The sequence below is a fragment of the Mus musculus genome, chromosome 14, assembly GCF_000001635.26.
Source record: "Mus musculus strain C57BL/6J chromosome 14, GRCm38.p6 C57BL/6J".
Taxonomy (NCBI): Eukaryota; Metazoa; Chordata; class Mammalia; order Rodentia; family Muridae; genus Mus; species Mus musculus.
This window is the reverse complement of record NC_000080.6, coordinates 118,295,774-118,304,498: the sequence shown is the minus strand read 5'-3', so window position 1 is coordinate 118,304,498 and position 8,725 is coordinate 118,295,774. Positions and strand designations below refer to the sequence as shown.

General features: G+C 46.0%; 1 non-coding gene across 1 annotated transcript; it reads right to left on the bottom strand.

Annotated features, from left to right (window-relative positions):
* Positions 1-4,381: 4,381 nt before the first annotated feature.
* On the bottom strand, positions 4,382-4,509 carry Gm23669. Its single transcript, XR_003951305.1, has one exon. It is a non-coding gene; the product is annotated as a small nucleolar RNA SNORA17 (small nucleolar RNA).
* Between the last annotated feature and the right edge of the window lie 4,216 nt (positions 4,510-8,725).

Below are 8,725 nucleotides of genomic sequence, written 5' to 3'. Positions count from 1 at the left end.
GCTAAGGGAAAACCAAGGTGAGAAAACCAAGGCTTAGCCAGGGCAGGTACCGCCCTCGAGGCCAAACCTGGCCACCCAACCTCATTCCTGCATCCCCTGGTCCTTCCCAGGAGGTGATTATCCGCTGCGACAACCTTCTGCCGCCATGCCAGTTTTTAACTCCAAGCGGTATGATAAAATAAAATGCCCCACTACTAACTACATTTTGGTCACGCTATGGACAGTTTAATGGGCTGTTTCTTCAAAGGTAATACACATAAACACACAGCCTTTCCATTAAAAAGCTAGCACTCGACTGAGAACACAGAACTTGGAAGACTTTTGGTTTGTTGTTGTTGTATTTTATTATACCTGGAATGTATATAAGATGCCAGTACAACATTGTACAAAGCCAGCTACTCGAACCAAGTCAAAAAGTAAAGATTAAAATGCCAGAAAAAAATGGATCAGATGAAATTCATCCTTGTTCTTCAGGAGTCCCTCCTCCACACAACTTTTCTTCCTGGCGTAGCTCATCTACTTTCTCTGAGGGGTCGGTAATATGGCTCAGAAGGTTACGGTGCTTTCGGCCAAGCCTGAGGACTCGAGTTCAATCCCTGGGGTCCACAGGAGGGAGAGGGAACCATTTCTCCTATGTTGTCCGCTCATCTTTACATGTGAGCACACACCGGTGCCATTTACTTGTGAAATAAGAAAAAGCTTATGCAGCATGCTAAAGAAGGGCAGTTTACATGGCCCATGTTCTTTTAGGTATCAACTTTTCTGCACTCTAGGTCTGACATGTCCAGAGCATCCAGAACAGGATGTGACAAATCCTAAGGACATGCTACACAGGCAACATCTTCTGCCACTATCAGCTGCCTCATGAATGCCCTGCTGCAAATTGGTGTGTATAGCAAGAAGAAAGCTTGAATGGAGTGGCCAGCATGCACGTATGTATATGTGTGTATGTGCACTTGCACACACATGCATACACACATATACACATATACATACACATTTATACATATACATGCACACACATTCATAATCACACATACATATATACATACACATGCACGTACGCTTATACACACATATATATACATACGTATACACACATACATATACATTCATACACACACATGCACACTTACACGTGTGCATACACACATACACATGTGTACACACATATATATACACATATATATACACACATGCACACACATATATGTACACATATATACATGCACACACATTTATGCACACATATACACACATACATACACCTTCATACACACACATGCACACTTACACACGTGCATACACATGCACACATGTTCTCAGGCACCTTTTATTCTTCATTCTCCACCATTTCCTTAAAACTTCACTTCAGTAGCCAGTCATGACCCTAGCGCTTCTGAGAACGAAAGGAAAGACCAGCTGATACAAAGGGAATTAAAGCAACCTTAGTGAGAAACCAAGCCTGGGAGTGTAATAATTGCCTGGGTTCGGCGCTTCCCCGCGATAAATGAGTAAACTTTAAATGTATCTCTGAGATGCACTATCACAGACATTGCCACGGGCAAGTTTTATCCACGATGAAACAGCACGGCCCAGTGAGATAAAGATGATAGAGGAGGTGCTATCGGGTGGCAGCCGGGTAATTACAACGCTCTATTTGGGCTCTGTAGCGATGCTGCCTGTGATAAGTGGGGAATAATGAAGAAAGCGGGTGGTGATAAAGCAGAATCTAAATGGTAGAAAATAGCCTATCATAGCCCACAGCCCTCTGAGCGCCTACGGGGACTTTGAACTATCTTCCTCAGCTTTCATCCACAGGGGGAAAAATACTCTCTCTGTCTCTCTCTTCTTCCTCCGCTAAATTTATGTCTGGCAGGACAAAAGGAAATGGTGAAAGGAAATCAAGGGTGTGTGAAGAGAATACGACCTTTGCAAATAGCTCTGAAGGTCACGATGTGATTGCTTTAAAATAATTATATCCCGTTATCTTCTCTGCACTCACAAAGGATACGAGAACATTTCTTCAGTGTGATTTGGCACAAATTTGTTGGGGATCATGGCTAATAAAAGGTCAAGTAAAGCATTTCCAATTGGAGCCCATCAAGGAAGGCTTGGGTAGAGCACTCCAGTCACTGTTACGATTGAGCCCAACTTTGATCAAGGCAGAAGACAGACCATGAGACCATTCATCACATGCAAGGGAACAGGCTGCGGTGGCTGATGCTTTAGGTCTGGAGTCTTAAAACACAACAACCTGTGCAGCAGCTGGGTGCTTTAACTTTGGTCCTTCGGCCATTTAATGCAGTGGCAGTCCAGCCTTTCACGGGGGACTGAGTGTAGATTGATTTTGTTTGTTTATTATGCCTGAAATCATTCTGATCTTCACAGTGATAGTGTATGGAATCAAATAGAAAACATTGTGTGTGTGTGTGTGTGTGTGAGAGAGAGAGAGAGAGAGACAGAGACAGAGACAGAGAGACAGAGATAGAGACAGAGACAGAGAGACAGAAAGACAGAGAGGTGAAATCAACATATTATAAAATTCAGATTTCAGAGAGTCCTACTCAGTACCTCTTACTTCATTTCCAGTGTATAAAATTCACATTTAGTACCTCCTTGTTCGTTTCTAGTGCCATGCAATTGTGACCAGATTTACCTGCAGACCACTCAGTCATTCCACAAAGATACCCCAGACCCATCAGTAGCTGCTCTTATTTCTTCCCCGTTCCTAGTACCAGAAAATAGATTAAGCAGTCACTAATTTTTTCTCTATTTCAATGAATTTGCCTATGTTGGATATCTCCTTTAAATGGAATAGCACATAGCTTGGGAGTCTGGCTTACCACACCTAGCATGCTTTCAAGGTCTATCTATGGTGTAGCATAGTATATTTTGTTACTTTTTAAAAACCTTTTATTGGTTCTTTGTGAGTCTCTCTCTTCATGTACCCCAATCCTGCTCATCTTCCACAATCCTTGTCCCTGCCCTCCATCCTTGCAACCACTTTCCTCAACAGGGGGAAAAAAACCTTCCATATGGAAGCTGTAGTGTGTCACACTGTGCCCCGGAGGAGGCATCTCTCCCTTGTCTGAGCTACTGTGCTGCCCAGGGGCGATGCAGGACCCGCTCTGCTGAGCTCTGCAGCAGTTGAGGAAGCAGCCAGCTCTCCTGCTCTGATGACTTCAGAGCCACCACTTCTGCCTGTCATAGGTGGCAGGGGGCTGGGGCTGGGGGGGGCGGGGGGCATCTCTCCCTTGATCGTTTCACCACATGGCAGATAATGGCAGGGCCAGCTCTCCCACACACACACCCTTGGGCCACCCCCACCACTAGGATCATCTTTACTGTGCTGCCCAGGTAAGGTGCCGGACCTGCTCTCCTGAATGCTGTGGCTGGTGAGGGGCAGGGACAGCTCTCCTGCTGTCATGGCCCCAAAACGAGGTTCCTTGCCTGCTGCAACTGGTAAGGGTAAGAAAAGAGGAAGGTATCTTTCCCTCAGCCACACGACTGCAAAGGACATGAGTGTTAGGGCCAGGTCTCCCAAACTTCACATCCTCAGGGCCAGTTCATCTGCAACTCCCACAGTGTGCAGGGCCCACTCTGTACGGCAGCAGGCTAGAAGCAGGGTCGGCGCGCCCATTCTCCTGCCTCAGGGCCAGCTCTCCCGTGATACCCAGGAGTGGACTGGAGTCAGTTCTGCACAGCCCTCAGACATCAGCACATCCCAGAGCAGCAGCCCCGATCAGGATATCCTCCTGATTCTGGGTAACAGATGCCCTGCTACTGCAGAGCCACAGATCCAGCACAGGCCTGGACCCCACCATGGTCCCTGGTGGCATCACTGGCTACTCACATCAGGCTGTTCCTCACTGCCAGCTCGGCCTCTCTTCATTGTGTCCACTTCCTTTTGATTCTCATCGTCTTCCATTTTTCTACTACTGACTTGCTCCTTTAAGTGGCATCTGGGGTCTCTGACTGTGTGGGGTCATCTCAGGAGTGGTCTCACGAGTGTTATGCCCCATTCTTGAATGATGAAGCAGGTCAGGGGTCATCTCGGGTGTGGTCTGCCCTCCCCAGACCCGTGCAGCACCTGACTGCATAGCACCCAACTGTTTAGCACTCGACTATTGACCATCTCTCAAGCTCCCTGCCTAGGCTCCATGGTGCCTGTATGGTGGTCATCTTCGGCTTGTTCCTTGCCCCAAATGCCCTAGTGGCCTCAGGTGAGGTTCATCTGTCTCCAGCTCAGCCCCACCCAGGGCCCTCAGTCCCAGGTGGGGTTCTTCTAGTCTCAGGCTTGCTCCTGGTCCTGGGAGCCATAGCTGTTGGCATATATGATGCTTGACTGGTGGTTGACTCAGGTTCACATTTTTCAGGAAATGTTAGACCATCCAGATGTTCATATGTTAGAACACTGAGTGTAGAACTACATAGCCTCTCTCCTCACTGGCACCAATCGACACACGTGTGACACAGCATCGACACCTGTGACACTTTATGGGCAGACTCCTGCATTACTTCTAAAGCTGGGTGATATCTCATTGTGAGCACACAGCACAGGTTCACCCTTTGTTGGTTGATGCACACTTTGGATTTTCATGTTCTTGCTGTAGTACATGAGGCTGTCATGAACACTTCTCTGTGTGTCCTTTGGGGATATACTTAGTGGTAGAACTGCTGGTCACTGTGGAAAGTGGGGCTCTTTTGAGCACACATTCAACATTACTGATCGTATTGGAATTCCATGTGCATCTTTCTGAGGAATATTGTCAAGCAGTTTTTGGTATAAATAGCACCATTCCCAGGTAGAATGTTTAGGGTCCCAATTCTCTACCCCATCCCCCGTGGTCTAAGTTCAAACCTTGGCTCTATAATGTCTCAGGCAATTTATTTCATTCCCTATGTCATAATTTCCTCATCTGTGGGATAAGAGTAGTAATTACTTCACGGGGTCGTGGTGAAAATTAAACTGTTGAATGCGTAGGTGCTCTGTAAGTCAGCTTTCTCCGCCTATGCCAAAATCCTTGAGACAGTCAACCCAAAAGTCAACAGACTGCTGCTTTTTAGTCTGTGGTGATGGAGAAGAACATCATGGCAGGAGTGAACTGTAGGAGAAGAGCTGCCTATATCACTACAGCCAGAAGGGAACAGAGACAGGACAGGATTGTGACACCAATAGTCCCTTCCAGGTTATGTCCCCGGTGACTTCCTTCTACTAAGTCCTACTTCCTGGAGAGTTTACCACCTTGAAAGCACCATTGGCTGGCCCACAAACCACTGCACACATGAGCGTTTGTAGAGAATCCAGAATGCAAACTAAAGCACCAACCTGTATGTAGAAAAGATGGCCTCTTCCAGAGGACCCAAGTTCCATTCCCAGAATATGTATGTCAGCTCACAACATCTGTAACTTTGGTCCCAGGGGACCTGGTGGCTTCTTTTGGCCTCCTTGGGCACCAGGCATGCAAGTGATGCACAGACATACATGCAGGCAGAACACTCATGCAGTTGGCTGTAAGCATCTGTATCAGTCTCAGTCAGCTGCTGGTAGAGCCCCTCAGAGGACGGTCTTGCTAGGCTGTCGTCCGTAAGCCCAACGTGTCATTAGTAATGGCGTCAGGGTTAGGTGCCCGCCCATGGGATGGATCCCAAGTTGGGCCAGTCGCTTGTGGGCCATTCCTTCAGTCTCTGCTCCATTTTTGTCTTTGCATTTCTTTTACAAAGGAACAATTCTGGGTCAAAATTTTGAAGGTGGGTTGATGTGCCCATTCCTCCATGGGGGTCCTGTCTAACTACTGGAGATGGAATCTTCAGGTGCCATCTCCTCACTGTTGGACATTTCAGCTAAGGCTACTTACACTGAGTCCCAGGTGCCTCTCAAATCCCAGGTCTCTGGGATTTTCTAGAGTTTCCCCCAACCCTGGCCCCTACCCCAGCAACAGAATATTTCCATTCATTCTCCTGGCCCTCTGGACTTCTTGCTTGTCTCCTTTTATATCTGATACTGCTCACCTTTTCCCCCTCTCCATCTGCTCTGCCACTCAGGTCCCTCCCTCCCTCCGCCTCCCATGATTATTTTGTTCCCCCTTCTAAGTGGGATTCAAGCATCCTCACTTGGGCCTTCCTTCTTTTTAACTTCTTACAGTCTGTGGGGTATATCATGGGTATTCTGTATTTTATGGCTAATATCCACTTATTAGTGAGTACATACCATGCATGTCCTTTTGGGTCTGGCTTACCTCACTCAGGATGACATTTTCCAGTTCCATCCATTAGCCTGAAAAATTCATGATGAGCTCGTGTTTAATAGTTGAATAGTACTCCATTGTGACAATGAACCACATTTTCTGTATCCATTCTTCGGTTGAGAGACATCTGGGTTCTTTCCAGTTTCTGGCTATTGTGAATAAGGTTGCTGTGAACATAGTGAAGCACTTTTTTTTTCCATTCCTTTGTTTAACTTCGTTTTTATGTATGTGCATGCACACACACATATCATAGCACATGTGGAGGTCCCAGGTGAACCTGCAGGGGTCAGTTATCTCCGTCTACAGTGTGGATTCCAGGAATTTGATTCAGGTCTTCAAGTTTTGTAGCACGAACCTTTATCCACTAAACTATCTTGCTGGCCCCTTTATAAGTTATTTTAGTTGGCTTTTCTGTCTAACTAGGCTGAGAATCACTGAGGGTGGGAAATACATGTACACACACTATTTGCTGATCAGTAGCCTGAGTTGGACATGGTAGAACAGATGCTTGCCTTTAATCCCATCACTTGGGAGGCAGAGGCAGGTGGCTCAATGTGAGTTCTAGGCCAGCCAGGGATACACAGTAAATACCTGTTCAAAAAGAAAGAGTAGGGTGTGTGTGTGCAGAAATGGTTGAAACTGATAACTTCCCTAGTAACAGACTCCACCGAATTAGATATATTCATGTCTAGAGAGCCGGGGTCAACCCTGCAAACTGTCACCAGAACTCACCAGTGCGAGTGTCCTCCTTACAAGATGGATAAGTGGCTGAGAATGAAAATGTTTGGTCTCAGGAGAGTGACAGGAGAGACGTAAGAAATGGAACTCTCTTTTCTTCTTTTTATCCTTCTTTCTTTTCTTTCCTTCCTTTTTTTTGAGAGTTACCTTGCAACTTGCTCACAGAAGCTGAAATGGTTTACCCTTCAACCCTGAACAAACTGTTTTCACTAAGCCCTCATAATTCAGCTAGCGTAAGTCCTGGACAAACTGAACAAAGCCATGGATAAGCAGCCTGATGGAGGTCGGAGAGTCCTGGGCTTAAGAAGCCTCTGCATCCTGGGCATGGTCATTAGAGAGAGGGCCAATAAAGCACTAATGACAGCCAGCAATCACAACAACAACGACGTGCTTAACTAACAATCACAAGACTGTACTTATCTCCTGCCTTTCATCCGTGGATCTGAACGCTCTTCAATCACTAATGACAGGCAACATCCCTGTGAGGTGAGTATTCTCAGTCCCCAGAAAGCAGGCCAGCCAACTGTCAATAGTCACACAAAAGGAACAAGTTTAAGATCAAGTTGCACAAATGGGTGTTGTGGCAGTCCCCAGGTCTCCTGTCAGCAGCTCTGCAAGCCACGATATTACATGACCTCATTGAGACTCCAAACCAGCAAAGGAAATGGCCACCAGTTCTGTAGGATTCAGGCATCATGTTATATGCCATTGCTGAAGACAAAACATTGCCCATAAAGATAATTCTGCCAAGACTCAACCCATAATCAATTGCCACATTGGTTTGACTTGAAGGAAAAACTTGATCTGGTATTTTTTTCCCTGGTGTGTTCTTGTAAATGAGAAGATTTTTTTTTTTTACAAAGCCCTGGGAATCTTTTCATGAAGAGTTTCCTGAGGGTCATCAAAAGATATGTTTCCATGGATAGGCTAGGAACAGGACAGTGTCGGGGAAACATTGTGCCAAGGTGGCTACGTGGCTATTTCTTATGATGATCCTCTGACATCGAAAACCCTCAGACAAACCACAACAAATCAAAGTGGAATCCAACAAACCACCAAAAACCAAGGAAGCAGGGAGAAGGTTGGGCTCGTGTGATGGGGAAGTGTTTTCTAGACATCTGAAATGCACGTATGTGTGCAAAGAGAGGATGAAGCCAGTCCTGTGTCTTCTCGATGGCTGCTGAGCTTCTCCGTTCTCACTGTTTTTGAAAAACACCTTTCATTTATATCAGAGGTTTTGAATGATAATGCATTAGTGTCTTTCTTTAAGAATATCATTTTTAAAAGATTTTTTTCTTTTGCATTCACAAATGTGAATGCTGTCTGTGCGTGTATATATATGTGTATGTGTGTGAGTGGTATGTGCGTGCATGTGTGTGTATTGTATGTGTGTTACAAGTGGTACATGTGTGAGTGCATATGTGTGTGAGTGCTGTGTGCATGTGTGTGTGTGTTTGTGTGTGTGTGTGCATGTGTGTGTACAAGTGGTATGTGTGTGTGAGTGAATGTCTATATGTGTGAGTGCTGTGTGCACGTGTGTGTATGTGTGTGTGAGTGAGTGAATATGTGTGTATGTGTGTGTGCTGTGTGCACGTGTGTGTGTGTGTGTGTGTTGCATACACATGTGGGTGCCAGAAGAGGGCTTTGTTCCCTGGAGCTGGAGTTGCAGGCAGTGTGAGCTTGCAGATCCAAGTGCTTGGAGTCAAACTCAGATCAAAGACATTCTTAACAGCTGC